Raw genomic sequence first — 13,775 nt, 5'->3', positions numbered from 1 at the left:
AGTAGAAAATCATATTCTAGCTTCTTTATTGGGCATGAAACAGTGAAACAAACAGCTTTGGCTATTAACAAGAGAAATCCTTTTGTCCAAATAAAATACATAATCCTAATCTGAGAGTACATAGATAATCATCCTAAATTCGAATCAGTCCAACCTGTTCCAGATACATGCTCCCATAACCCTCTTTGTGCTGGCCAGGCACTCATCTGGTAGTGCACTCACACTGGGGAAGTTATCTGGCAAACACCACTTTCCTGGGTTAGTTCTGATGCTAGTTTTCAGCTAGGTTAACTTTTGCCTAGACAACCAAGTAACCATTAGCTCCCAGAAGGAAACAAAACAGCACAGCTCCGGAAAGAGATGGACTGTTGTAATACTACACCTTAAACATGCAACTCCAAACACCACATGCAAGTCCTCCCAGGATTTCCCCCTTGTCCTACAGTCAAGGCAGTAACTTGACTGAGGTCTTGCAACCGCCTGAAACAGAACCAAACTGTAACCACAGAAGGGAAGGAGGGAAACCGCAACCAACCTCAAGGTACAGCCAAGGAGAATCCTCAATTTAAGGCTTATATAACATTAATGCAACAGCAAGATGTCTCCTGTGGTGCAGCCTGTCATGTCATATACACTGTGACAGTCTCTTTTTAGCCACAAAGGACTTTCCTGAACAAACCTACCAACATTGAAGTGCCTAATCCACTACTCTTCTGCTGCCACCATCACCCTCCTCCTCCAGCCACCTTTCAACCTCCTTCTACTTCTCCACTGCTCCCTTCCCTCCTCCTCCCCTTAAAATACCTAAATATCTTACCTAGAATCACTTAGATCACCCAGCCAGGCTTTGGAGATATAAACCCTCCTTTTAAAACAGTAGCTGACAAATACACTTTCCAGCAACAGTAAAGAGGGAGGAGCTAAAAAGCTATTAGTAAGGAATGTATCCTGTGCACCTGGGACAAGCAGGTCCTTAATATTCACTGCCCTCCCCACATCCAACCCCACATAGGCTCCCCAGTCTGGCTTTGGGTAACCACAGGGCATCACACAATGGTTCAGCTCGCCTCTGCTGGTTCAGTTGCTGTTCCTGCATTTGGGACAAGGCAGGACTAGCAGGAAGTAGCCTAGAAGCTGGATTCAGCCCCATCAACTGGGCCATGGTGATTTACTTCATAAGCTGCAGCTGAAGGCAAGACTCTTGCTGCAGCCTTTAAGAAGCACTACATGTGATACTGATGTGTCAAGGCTCTGTGCCCAGCAACAAAAAAAGTCACAGCCCTGTCCTCAGACATTTGGCTGCAGTCCTATGGAACAACACCTGGATCCTTGCCTCTTAATGATGTCCAACAAGTAATCTGAGCGCACACCAGTGAGGTCACTGGAGTTTATTCAAGTTCAGGAGCTGAACCACATGACAAGGAGCTGCTCAATGCCTTTTGTGCAACTATAGCTGTCAAACAGCACTTGGTAACCCTGTAAATTAATGAAAACCAATAGTTCCCAGTAAAACCTTTAAGACAGTGATTGATTTAAGCTTCCTTTGATCCATGCCTATGCACACATTGACAAGTCAGTCTTACCAGCTTCCCACCTTCAGAGACCACAGAATATACTTACAAACATCTATCTTGCAGCTAAAATTACTTTCCACTAGAATTCCATCCCTAGATCTCCTATTTGCAAGTACATCATGGCATTACTCTAATTTAACCTCAATCCAAATACAGTGTAGATGAAAATCATCCTACAGAAGCAAATTTCTACAAACCAGCAGCTTTCTTGTGGCATTAACAGCTGGAATAGATCCTGCAAAAATATTCATTCTACCCCTCCCAGGAAAAGGCTCCTTTTCAGGTAGCTCAGTATGCTACATCAGCTTAACACATGCTCCAAGTACTCACCCAAGACTCAGCAAGAATGAGTTTCTTGCTCACCCTTCGGTCACCTCAAGTCTAACAGAAGGCAACCTGCATCAGGCACAGTAAGCCACACTGTGTCACACCAGACAGTGTTTACACTCAAAAGAATGTTTTAAGAAAGCATAACCCTTAACACTGAGGCTGGCCAAATCAGTAAGTACTTAAGAGAAGCAACTGGCTCACCGAGTGACCTCCTAACACCAGCATCACAAGAACAAGTATGACAAACCCAGCAACCTCTTGACCTCGGGTATTAAGGTATCCTTTGTATTTCCTCTGAGTGGATAGTAAGCATTTTCATCTAGCTTTCCTAGGAAACTAATCCATCCTCACCAGCCTATTAATGCAGCCCAAATGCAGAGGCCAAGTTTTCAAAACAAGGCACATGCAGTATCAAACTAAAAAGCTTAAGAGTTTTGGGTTTAAGACAGTAATTCATACAAAGACGACAGAAGTCCTTTTCTAAAAGTGGGACATCATGCACTTCTGCTCTAAACCTTAAGGAGTCCAACTACAAAAACAAAACCCAGTTTTCCTCTAAATCTCTATAAAACCATGCAAGCTCTTTTCAGTTGGTTTTGGGCAAACTTCCAGTACTACCAAGATTCAAATCCTAACCCCAAGGGAATACTTTACTATCATATTTTACTCTGTAGATTAATAGCTCCCAACATGAAAGGCAGCAAGGAAGAGCAGAAGCCTTGTGTTATCAAGTGTCCTTGTTTCAGGAGTCAAGCAGGATCTGCAGAAATGCAAGCCCCCCATCTGCAGCCAGGGTTCAGCCTACTGCCTGTAAAGGTCAGTGCTGTACAGCACTGCACCCCTCAGCCACATGTACTGCAAGCCTGCATGCAATGAACAATCTCCCCTCCTTTTTATGAGGATTTCCAGAGAGTTATCACTGGTTACATTTAACATATTACAAGATTTAACATATCAGAACTTGTAATTTAGCACAGCAGGGAAGTAGGATATAGGAGGCAATCCATTCATTGGACTACCAGAAACCTAATTTATCAGGCAACATATTCCCTCAAGCCAGAATATCCCTCTCTCTCTCTGCTGTACATTTGATAAATCTTGTCATTAGCCTTTCTGAGTCCACCCATTTCATTTAACTGTATTACCAAGATTTAGAAAAACAAAACAAAAGACAACTTCTATCTGCTATAGTTTACAATAGTCACAGGGTGGTTTTCTTGGAGGGAAAGAGAGAAAGAGAAGAAGCCATTTGACTGTTCCCCACTGGGGATTGATACACTGAGGACAGAGAAAGTGTAACCCACCTCTATCTCCTTCAGAAAATCCTATGAGGTATTTATTTTTAGTGGAGCAATGAGGTAGCAATCAGCTACAGAGACTTTGTTCAACAAGGGAGTCACCGGGATAACCATTTCCAAGTTGTCCTTCCTTTCATTTTGAACTACTGGCTTTGCTTTTCCACTGATACCAACCTTGTACTTGCCCTTGAAGCAAAAAGCTACCTGGGGGTTTGCTTCTAAAGCACTTACTTCAAACCTCATCTTGGCCAATCTGTAGACGTAAAACAGCATCCACCAAATTTAGAAGGTGCCTTTTAAATTCATTATAATCATGCAGTCCTTAGAATAGGCTAAAACTATTGGCCCAAGACCTCGATTACATTACACACAACAGCTACTTGCAACTGCAGGCTTTAGGTTTTCCTCATGAGACATCCTCAGACTTATTCCAACACAAGCAAGCTAGATATCCTTGGACTTTATAAAGACACAGGCAGTCACTGAATGGTTTCATGAGGAATTATATATTTCAGGTTTTGCGTTACTAAAACTACTATTGTTGCAAGAAGAGACGGGTATTTTTCAGCTAACTCAATGCTTTCATACACTCAGAATTTCTTAATCCAAGAAGTCACATCCAAATCTCTTGAGCTGAGAAATCTCAGCTTCTGAGTTTGACAGCATGTTCCAAAGCAGAGAGGCAAATACAAACACTCCTAAACAGGCTCAGGAGACTGCATGGCTCCCTATAAAGCAGCATGGATGAAAGAAAAAGTCTGTTAACACCACATGAAATAGCTCTGTGGTCCAGGTACAGGCATATAACCGCAGGATTTTGATAGCAGTTTCTTCAGATGTCACTCTTTCCTATCACAGGATATGTCCACCATACTGCAGTCACTAACCCAAGGGAGGCATATGCTTACATAGATTTGGTCCAAGAGGGTGTCTATAATACCCCAAACAATTTCACAGACGTGCCCTTTAGAAACTCAGAAGGCTTCAAGTGTTGCAATTCCTGTTCAGCAAGAACGAGAAATGTATGCACCCTAGAACAAAAGCACCATGCAATCAGGCTAAATCCCTGCACTGTAGCACTGCAAGTCCTACCTAACAGTAGAGGAGGCCTGCAAAGTCAAACTCACTGAACCTTCCATTTTAGGCCAGTGTGCCCCATGCTACATTTCCATACATGCTCTCAGCTGCTCAGACAGGAAAAAAAAAATTAAAAACCAAACCCCAAACAGCCAAAAAAGCTGCTTCAAGTACACGCTGCACTCCTGCCAGTAACAGCGACCTAGCCGAAGGCGAGGTCCTGCAACCACACATAACCCGCTGGGGCTGAGGGGCAGCACGGCGCTCCCCAGCCCGCTCCCCCCTGCGGGTCTGGGCGGCGGGCAGCGCGGGGGCTGCTTTTCCGGGAGCGGGGCCTGGCCGGAGAGACCACCCTGCGGCCCGAGCCCGTGCCGTGGGGAGCGCAGCGCTGGCGCCGAACAATGCCCTGCCAGCCGGAGCTGCCGCAGCGCCGGCGGGGGGCCGGGGGCGGCCGGCTGCGCTCCTCTGGAAGATTTTGGGCAAGGGGAAGCCAAGGCTGCTCCTCGGGAAACTGACCCCAACGTGGGGGTGGAAGGGAAATGCCCACAGCAGCAGCCTGAGGGGGTCGGCACCAACACCGCCCCACCTGCACTCACCACCCCTCGCTCGGCCCCGCAGGTGACAGCACCAGCGCAGGCCGCCCCAGCCCCGCGGTGAAGGGCCGGGTAGTGGCGGTGGCTGCGGCAGGCCCCGGCGGAGCCAGCCCACTTCAGCGGCGGCAGAGCAGGTTGCGGCGAACGCGGCCGTGACAGCCCCCGGCCCTGCGCCAACCCCTCTCGGCCTCATCCTCACCCTACACTCCCGTTCACCGGCGGCTGCGGCACCCCCGAGCCCCACTCACCTCCCACCGCCGGCAGCAACAACAACGACCACGTCTGTACGCTGCTCCACCGGCGCCGCCCTATTTAAGCCGAGCACGGCGGGAGCGGCGTGTCCCTGTGCCGAGCCCGCCTCCTCCGCTCGCGCCGCCCGGCGGGCTCTAGGGTCCGGGCCTGCCCCGCCCCGCCTCCCGCCCCTTGCCCTGCCTCTTCTCCGTGCCCGGCGGGAGGGCCGCTGGCCTGCTGGGGGCTCGCGGTCGGTATTGTGCCGGCCGCGGCACCGCTGCGGCCTGTGGGACTGTGCGTGTCCCGGTAACACACACAGAACGTGTGGGGGGAGGTGGAAACAGCGTACGTGCGGGCACCAACGCTGGGGGAAGCGTAGGGGAGTGAGAGCATGTGCTCTGCTGGGAGCGCCGCTTCACACCGTACGGATCCGAGCTGACCCCTGGCAGGGGAAGCTGTTCTAACGGCTTCGCGGAAGACATCTGCATCCCCTGTACCTAGGCCACAGGGACCTATGCTTCAGTATAAAAGCGTTGGAAGGGGGCAGTGACCTTGTTGAATCTCAGGGAGGTCACTTCTTCAGCTTGTTCATGAGGGGGCTGCAGGTTTGAGGTGCTCCCTGGTAAAGCAGAGACAGTGGGGGCTTTGTCAGCTGCCTCTGATGGGTAGCTGGTTTTAGTTTGGCCTGGTGCTTCTGTAAGTCCCTTCGACCTGTAAATCATCAACCACATCTCAAAGTTCCACTGTGTTGCACACTCTGCATTGCCATAGTGTTCCTGTTTTTCGTGGGTATTCTTTGCATGTATTTAAGTGTGTGGGGAGGAGGCAGCCATACACATTCAGATATATCTATATATAAATTATAAATTATGTATATATAAATATATAAATTTGTAAATTACTGGAGGTGCTGTTATTTTACATGAAGAGAACCACCATTCCCTGATGCTTCAGTTTATACTGGAGTATACCAGGCATACAGCTTCCTGCAAAGTAGAGTTTTTGACAAAAGAACAAGTTATTTTGCTTTATAGCACAAAGAGGGAGAGCACGTGTGAAGCTGCTGATAGTCCCCACTTAACTGAACTTGGATTCACACTGTGGAGTGGCTCTGAAATGCAAAATAAAATCCTCTCTTGGGAAAGGAAGTGGAAGCGGAGAATCCAGGAGTGCATCTGACTGGCTGGAGCTGCTAACAGGAGTCCATGGCACCTATGTCCAGGTAAAGCCCCAGAGCACTGTCAGCACAGATTTTAGCTGCTCTGCCATGGTCAGGCTCTGCTGCTTTGTTCCTATTGCACCACACTTCATGCTTATGTAAACACAGCCAGTCTCTGCCAAGTGGTTTTGAAGGAATCGAGTGATGTAGAAATACACTGTCTCAGGCACTGGTGACTTCAGGTTTTGTGCCAAATGCATCTAGGTTCCATCTGCCAAACAGCAAAATCTATTATGATTTTATCTACTATGCTAATTATTCCTTCATTATCACATCTTTCTCCACATCTGGGTTTCTGAAGACATAGGCCACATGTTTTAGCCGTCTCTCAGGGAAACTGTGGTGAACTGATTTTCTCTTTTCTCACTGGAAAGAGGGTTTCTAAAGTCTGTCACTTGTACTTACCTTTTCATGAATCCTGTCATCAACATGAGACTGTGAAAGTTCCAGTGATGCAATATTTAAATAGGCATCTCACTAATGCCAGGGATCACCTCTCTACTCCTGCTTGACACTCACAAGATTATACATCCACGGACTACATTACTCTCTGAAACTGGCTTTTTTCCCAGCTGATCAGAAAAGAGAGGGACCTTGTCTCAACCAACCAATGTAGAAAAACATACATAGGCAACATCCTACTTCCTAGTAGGATCGGAATGTAAACAAAACCTACAATGACAGTATTGGACTGTCTTAGACCGGGAGCTAAAGAAGCTGGGGCTCCTGTGGATCACTGGGGGCTAGGACCCTTTAGCAACTACACACACATTAATTATATCTGAGATCTCACCAACTCTCTATCAGCAGACAGGGCATACAGGCTCTAAACCCATTTCGTCAGGGAAATCTGCTCTCATGAAGTATATCAGATAAATAAACTAAATAAAAGCATCCAAAAGGAGATTCTGCCTTTCCTGTTTGAAAAGAATTCCCTGTATTCCAGTCTGTGCTCCTTGCCTCTTTGTCCTGGGCATCATCAAGAAGGGTCTGCCCCTGTCTTCTTTCCCCCCTCAAAATGGATGTTTATACACGTCAAGACTCCCCCGGCCCCAAAGCTTTCCTTTCTTGAGGCTGAACAATCCCATCTTGCTCAGCTTTGCCTTGTATGACAAGAGCTCCAGTCTGTTTACCATGTTTGTGGCCCTTCACTGACCTCTCTACAGTATGTCCATGTCTCTTTTGTACTGGGGAGCCCAGATTGGATGTAGCACTCCAGGTGTGGCCTTCCCGGAGCTGAGGAAAGGGAAAGGATCATCTTTGCTTGACTGTCTGCACATGAGTTTGGACCATTACTGAGCTTGGATAGCGTGATCCTCAAAACATCAACCAGTTTTCTTGGACCCCTCTTCTCTCCAAGGCCGTAGCCTCAACAGACTAAGTATCCTCTAAACAGATTACCCAAAACAGAGGACTTCCATTTCAGCAGTGTATGGATATTATAGCCTTTTTAGCACTGTATTTGCATTTCCCAATATTATTGATATCCAAGTACTATTCTTATATAACTGCATTTGCTGTCATTGACAAAATAAATTAAGCATCTGCTAGAAAAAAATATCTCAGCTATGTTCTTTTTGTTTTGATCTACAGGGCATGCACATCACTCTACTGAATTGGGTTATCCCAAGTGTATCATTTTTATACAAAACAGATTGCCCAGCCTTCTACCATACTGTATCTGCATCTGCTAACACTTGTGTGGAATCTCAAGAGAAAAAAAAAACAAAGAAATGTTATGTAAATAAGCACTTCAAAATGTCTAGCATACATTGCAATTAAAAAACATGAGCTACTGGGTCCATGGAGCAGGCATAGTTACTTATGTCTTGTCAACCTCCTTCCTCGTGGGAAATGAAATAATGCTTGTTTTACATTTGTAACTGTTTCACACACTTGAGAAAGGGAATGTAAGTCCTGATAGGAAATGCCAGGGAGCAGGAAGACTCCATAGCAAGGAGTGAGCAGGCAGCTGAGGGCAACTCCAGCAAAGGCAATGCTCTCCCCGCAGTGTGCCAGGTGACACCAAGTGCTTTTACCAACAGCCCTAGACAAGCTGAGGTGATAGCTCAGGGCTGGGACCCATATGGAGACCCAGTGAGCAACAGCAGGAGCCAGCACCAGGACTGGAGAGAAGGCTGGGACACTTGTCTAGGGCCCATCCAGGAGACAGGGCTGAATGTCCCTCCAGGTTCCATCCAGGAAAAACAAAAGAGGAATCTGGGAGAGGAGGGGCAGGGCTGGGTATGGCATAGCTTAAGTGGATCCCCTGAACACTGGGCAGGGGCATGGGTGAGGGTCCCACTCAAAGCTGCTCAGGGCCATTAAAGTCTACAGGTGTCCCCAGGGCCCTGGCAGCAACACCAATGTGCCCCAATCTCACATAAATATATGGCACATGTCTGGCTGCATGTCACCTGGGGTATTCATAAAATCATAAAGTAGTTTGGGTTGGAAGGTACCTTTAAAGGTCATCTAGTCCACCCCCCTTGTCATGGGCAGGGGCATCTTCAACTAGATCAAGTTTCTCAGAGCCCCATCCAGCCTGGCATTGTATGTTTCCAGGGATTGGACATTTACCACCTCTCTGGGCAACCCCTGCCAGTGTTTCACCAGCCTCATTGTAAACACCTGCTTCCTTGTATTTAGTCTAAAACTTCCCTCTTTTAGTTTAAAACCATTACCCCTTGTCACACTTCTTTTGATGCAGCCCAGGATACAGTTGGCTTTCTGGCTGTGAGTACACATATTCCTGCCACACACTGAAAGACAGTGACTTGGGGACTTCAGTTTCTTTGAGCTCATATGACAGCTAGAGCTGGAACAAAATGGTAGTATGTGAAGAAGAGACTAGAATAAGATACCTTAGGCTTGCAACAGATGAACTCATTGTTGAGGAGAACTGAATCTGGTCATTTTTATGCCATTTTTTTCCAGGTCTATGTCATTATACAGGTGCATTTTCATCTAAGAAACAACACATCATACTGGGCACAATGTCCCCCAAAATAAGAGCTGTGTAGAAAGAAGAAACCCTATCCCAGGTCAGAGAGAAAAATATATTTGGAAGGATTTCTGAAGACCACAGTCATCTGTCGTCCTTACACACAAATAACACAAACTCAAACACAATGATGTCATGAATGACCTGTATTGGCAGGGCTCTGAATAAAGGTCTGCTCAGGGCCAGCCTAAACCATGGCTTGGTCACACTTATTATGGTCACACTTAAATAGTTCTCCAACTTAGAAAGACAGAAATAAGGAAGTCATGAATATACAAAAGTTCCATGAAATACAAGAGATACCTAACCAGCAAAATAAAATGTTTACAAAATCATCTGTTTGAAAACACAGGAAAGAAAAAATTGCCAAACTTCTATTGCATACTGGAAAAGACACACGATAGATACCCATACACACATGGGTACACAAATTTAGAGAGACATTTTTCAGAAAAAAATAGAAATAAAACTACAAAGCCAACTTAAAAAACAACTACATGTTTCTAAACATAATGATTTTGTTGGGTTTTGAAGATTTTGTGGGTGTTTTTAAACACAGGAAGGATTTTTCAGCTGTTCCTGCTATTCCTTCCACTTTCTGTCACTGTCTCTTTAGCAAATATTTCTCCTTCTCCTGCTCCCCAGCCCCTTGAGGATAAATATGCAGTTTATTGTTTGTGATTTTCTGGCCAGCAGCTGTATGAACTGACAAAGTCCCCATTATTTTACGCTTAGCACATAGGAACTGCCCTTCCCACAGCACTGGGGTGTGATTTTGAACCCCTGAAGATAGGAAGGAGACAGAGAAGTCCCATGGAAATAGTATTCTGTCCAGTAAAATGAAAACAACCTGGCTGTAACTGATTCAGATTGTTTATGCCAGGCTTACAAAAGTGTCATTTCCTCAAATGACAAGGTACCTATATAATGACACAGGACTGGAAAAGCCAGCATAAACTAACAACAGATTAGTGTTTAAGTCATTTTTCTTTCTCTGGACTTGGGTTCACAGGCTGCAATTCCCCCGCTCTCTCCTCCAAGCTATACATGTTTACTAGCAAGTTTACTACTTGCTTCATCCAAACAATCAACATGAAGTGTTTCAAATTTGAGAGCTATTTCAGCAGAACCACAGACATAAGAAGGATATTCTACTGGTTGTTTCTGCCAGAGGAATACAAACACAGCAACTTCACTTTTCCTCTTGTAAAACATTTTCCCAGTCACTGTTCCTCTGTGTGTTTATCTGTCTGAGGGTCAAAGGCATTACACAGAAAAGACAAAGTTTACATGCTCTGCTTCTGACATCTACTTAAGACAGAAGCTGCAATGTCTAAAGCTTACTACAGAAACACATAAACAGACAATAATGTTCTATCTGCTTCATTGAATACTAAGTAAAATATTACACAGAAATCATTAAAGCAAGAAAGCTCAGAAGTTAAATATTTATTATGTTTAAACTCCAACTAAAATCCAAAGTACCTGTTTCAAAAAAAATAACATACCATCCCTTCTGCTGGAGCATTCTGCTGGAACACGGTCTTTTCTGGCTGACAAAAGGAGTAAGTGGTTGTATTTGGTGGAGTTTACAGCTTACTAGCACATCTTTAACACAAAACCAAACAGCAGAGCACCAAGTAGTGCCAGACTGCATTATACTGAATGTCCCTCACCAGCAGTGACCTCCAAATGCACAGCATGTTTTCACATCTTCACATACCCACACCTCCTTGCAACTATTTCGAAGAAGTACTGGTGCACAAGCACAATTTCAGCCCCTGGACCAGGCCAGATGCCATGACAAGGAACATTTGCATTTAAGGGCTCACCTCCCCAAACCTGCAGCTAAAAACCATGCTCCACCACTGCAAGGATTCATTCAGGCTCGTTCATCTCAGTGTTAGTACCTACAGGGGTCAAGAAGGGAACACAGAAAGAATTCATGAGAACCGAGGCCTTTCCAAAAGGCAAAGAGATTATACATAGTGATCTTAATACCCTGATTTTAAATTAGTGCCTAGTTTAAAAAAGCCTCAACAAACCTTATTTCTTATGAAACACGTCTGCATACTGGAACATGTACATCAAGTCTGTCATTTGCATTTTCATATAACATCAATGTCGCAACACTTAAACCATGTGTGTAAACAGAGCTCTGCTTTTGAAAGGGTGGCCCCACATCTCTACTGCTGTAGCCTATCACATACCAAACAAGGTTGAGCCTGCAGATGCCAGTCCAGGATGATGTGTGAGCAGGCCTTGGAGGTTATCGGCTACCTAGCTTCAACAGAGGGAGAAGATCCACAGGAGCCACCCATGTAAGTCACCAAGCACCCAAAGATGCTGAAGCAGAGTCAAACCTTATGATTCCAGTGCATGGCAAGCCCTGTTCCAGTGCTTGGCTCCTGTGGGAAAGGGGGACTAAGTGCAGGGAGCTCAGGCTGGCAGCTGAGCTAGGAGTAGCTCAGGCCTTAGTTAACTCTCCTTCTTGGCTACAAAACTGAGGTTGCACACTTCTTCATGCTTTGGTGCAAGGCTGTGTTTAGACAGGGCAAGAGCTAGAGCCAACACACAGGTTAATGTTATTGGGAAGATGAGCCCTGGGAATATTTTTAATAAAAGGCTTGTAGGACGTGGATAAGATCAGCATGGCTAGCATACACCCCATTAAAGTATTCCACAACAAGGTACGTCAGAAAACTACATCTTCATTTGGGATAAAAGCCAATCCACGGATTAAAAGAACGACTTGTCAAGGCCCTTCATCATAAATCATCTGTATTGTCTCTGAAAATGGGTGGAAACAATTCCACCCTCCACACTGCTACGGATGCGGTGATTCACCAAGATGTTGCTGCACAGGAAAACGAATAGGTCTGGCTTGTGAATAACGAACTTTCCTATGCAAACTTGCGTTTATAGGAAATAAATGTGAAAAAAAGGCTGAATATGCCTCTCCTTAATAAAACAGTGTCAATGAGTCGATAAGAAAATGGGCATCGCCTGGCCCTGTTTTATCAGGAACTGCCACTGATCAAATTACATGTTGAGCATATATCCAGTTGTCTACACAAAATAGCTACAAGGTATTGGCAGCATTTCCCTGCCTGCAAGCACTGGCCAACATGCACCCTGCCATCGTGCATAGACCCAAGCAAGCTTTAGAGTTGGGACACTGAGTAGTTCTTGGAAATGGAGTTTCCCTATCCCATTCCTGAACAGCACAAGCTGGTCAAGCCACCGCTTCTGACCTGGTGCTTGCCCAATCTGTCCAACTGCCATACTCATAACACCGACCATCCCTACCACCCACCATGGAGGCCTCATTTATCACACCCTAAATCTTTCCTGGCCCCAGCCATGGCCTGCCATCAGTGCCACCCTGCATTGCCTCACCCAGCAGCGCAGCTCAGCTGGAGCAGAGGGATCCCCCTGGCACGGGATGCAGGACCCTTTGCCCCATACAGGAGCATATTCGTCTTTGCAGGCTGCTCTCCGCTAGCCAGTGTTCAAGCTGTTGCCCAGGGGCACATGCAGACATTGCTTGAGGTTGCTTCCTTTCTCCTGCCCTGCACAAGACAGGAGGTAGCACATCAGCGGTCACTACTGAGGAGTGACTCAACAAAAAGATGATGTGCAACTTCTTGTCTTGTGGGAGTGGCTCATGAACATGCCTAGGGATAATGGTCCAAGTTTATTCTCTACTTTCTTTTCTTTTATTTAAAGATGCAAACCTCCTAGAGTCAGCTACATCCAACACTTTTTAAAGTGATGGGTAGGCATTTATCTTTGGAAAGATATCTTTTACTATGCACCCTGGTAATGAAATTCCAATTTCTAATATAGGGATGGGCCTGGAGGAATATTTGAGTACTACCTCATGTAACAAACTGCTTGATAATTTTAAACATTATTATTTGAAGTGCTTGGCTTTATTTTTATGTAAAATTCACAGACACTCACATGTTGGTACTTTAGAAAACTGATTTCCCAAAATCTCTGTCTAGAAATATCTATCATCAGCAACAAACTTTTACTAGACCCAAAACCCTCTAATTTTCTGTATCTCAAAAATAACTGTATTAAGTTCCTTCCTTATATTTTCTTCTATGAAATAGTGGAACAGTGGCAGATCTTATTCCAAGGTTGTTTAACCTCTGTGTGATAATAAAACTTCATATAACTACATCTCTTACGTACTTCTGAGGCTTCAATCTCTACCAGATTAAGAGATCTGAGTCTCTTAATCACTACCATAAATGTGGAATCCATAAAGTACATGAATTATGATGGCTCCTACAGCATGTTACAGAATACAGAGACAGGTTTCCACTAGCTGCAAGTGCTGTGCAGTCTGCCAGCAGACCAGGCAGACAAACACCAGCCAGTTCTGACCTGAGCAACACGTGAGCTTGTAACTCAAAATCCTAACCAGGCTCTCACCGT

The 13,775-nt window shown here is 45.4% G+C and overlaps 1 protein-coding gene across 1 annotated transcript in view; it reads right to left on the bottom strand.

The window, feature by feature from the left end:
• The window catches only part of ACSL1 (acyl-CoA synthetase long chain family member 1), a 41,810-nt gene extending 36,580 nt beyond the window's left edge, over window positions 1-5,230 (bottom strand). Inside the window, exon 1 of the mRNA XM_034064623.1 lies at window positions 5,121-5,230. The gene's annotated coding sequence lies outside the window, so the exon portion shown is untranslated. The remainder of the gene's footprint in view (window positions 1-5,120) is intronic.
• Window positions 5,231-13,775: the final 8,545 nt, after the last annotated feature.

This window comes from Melopsittacus undulatus, chromosome 7, assembly GCF_012275295.1.
Source record: "Melopsittacus undulatus isolate bMelUnd1 chromosome 7, bMelUnd1.mat.Z, whole genome shotgun sequence".
In the NCBI taxonomy this organism is placed as follows: domain Eukaryota; kingdom Metazoa; phylum Chordata; class Aves; order Psittaciformes; family Psittaculidae; genus Melopsittacus; species Melopsittacus undulatus.
This window is presented reverse-complemented; position numbering and strand designations above follow the sequence as displayed.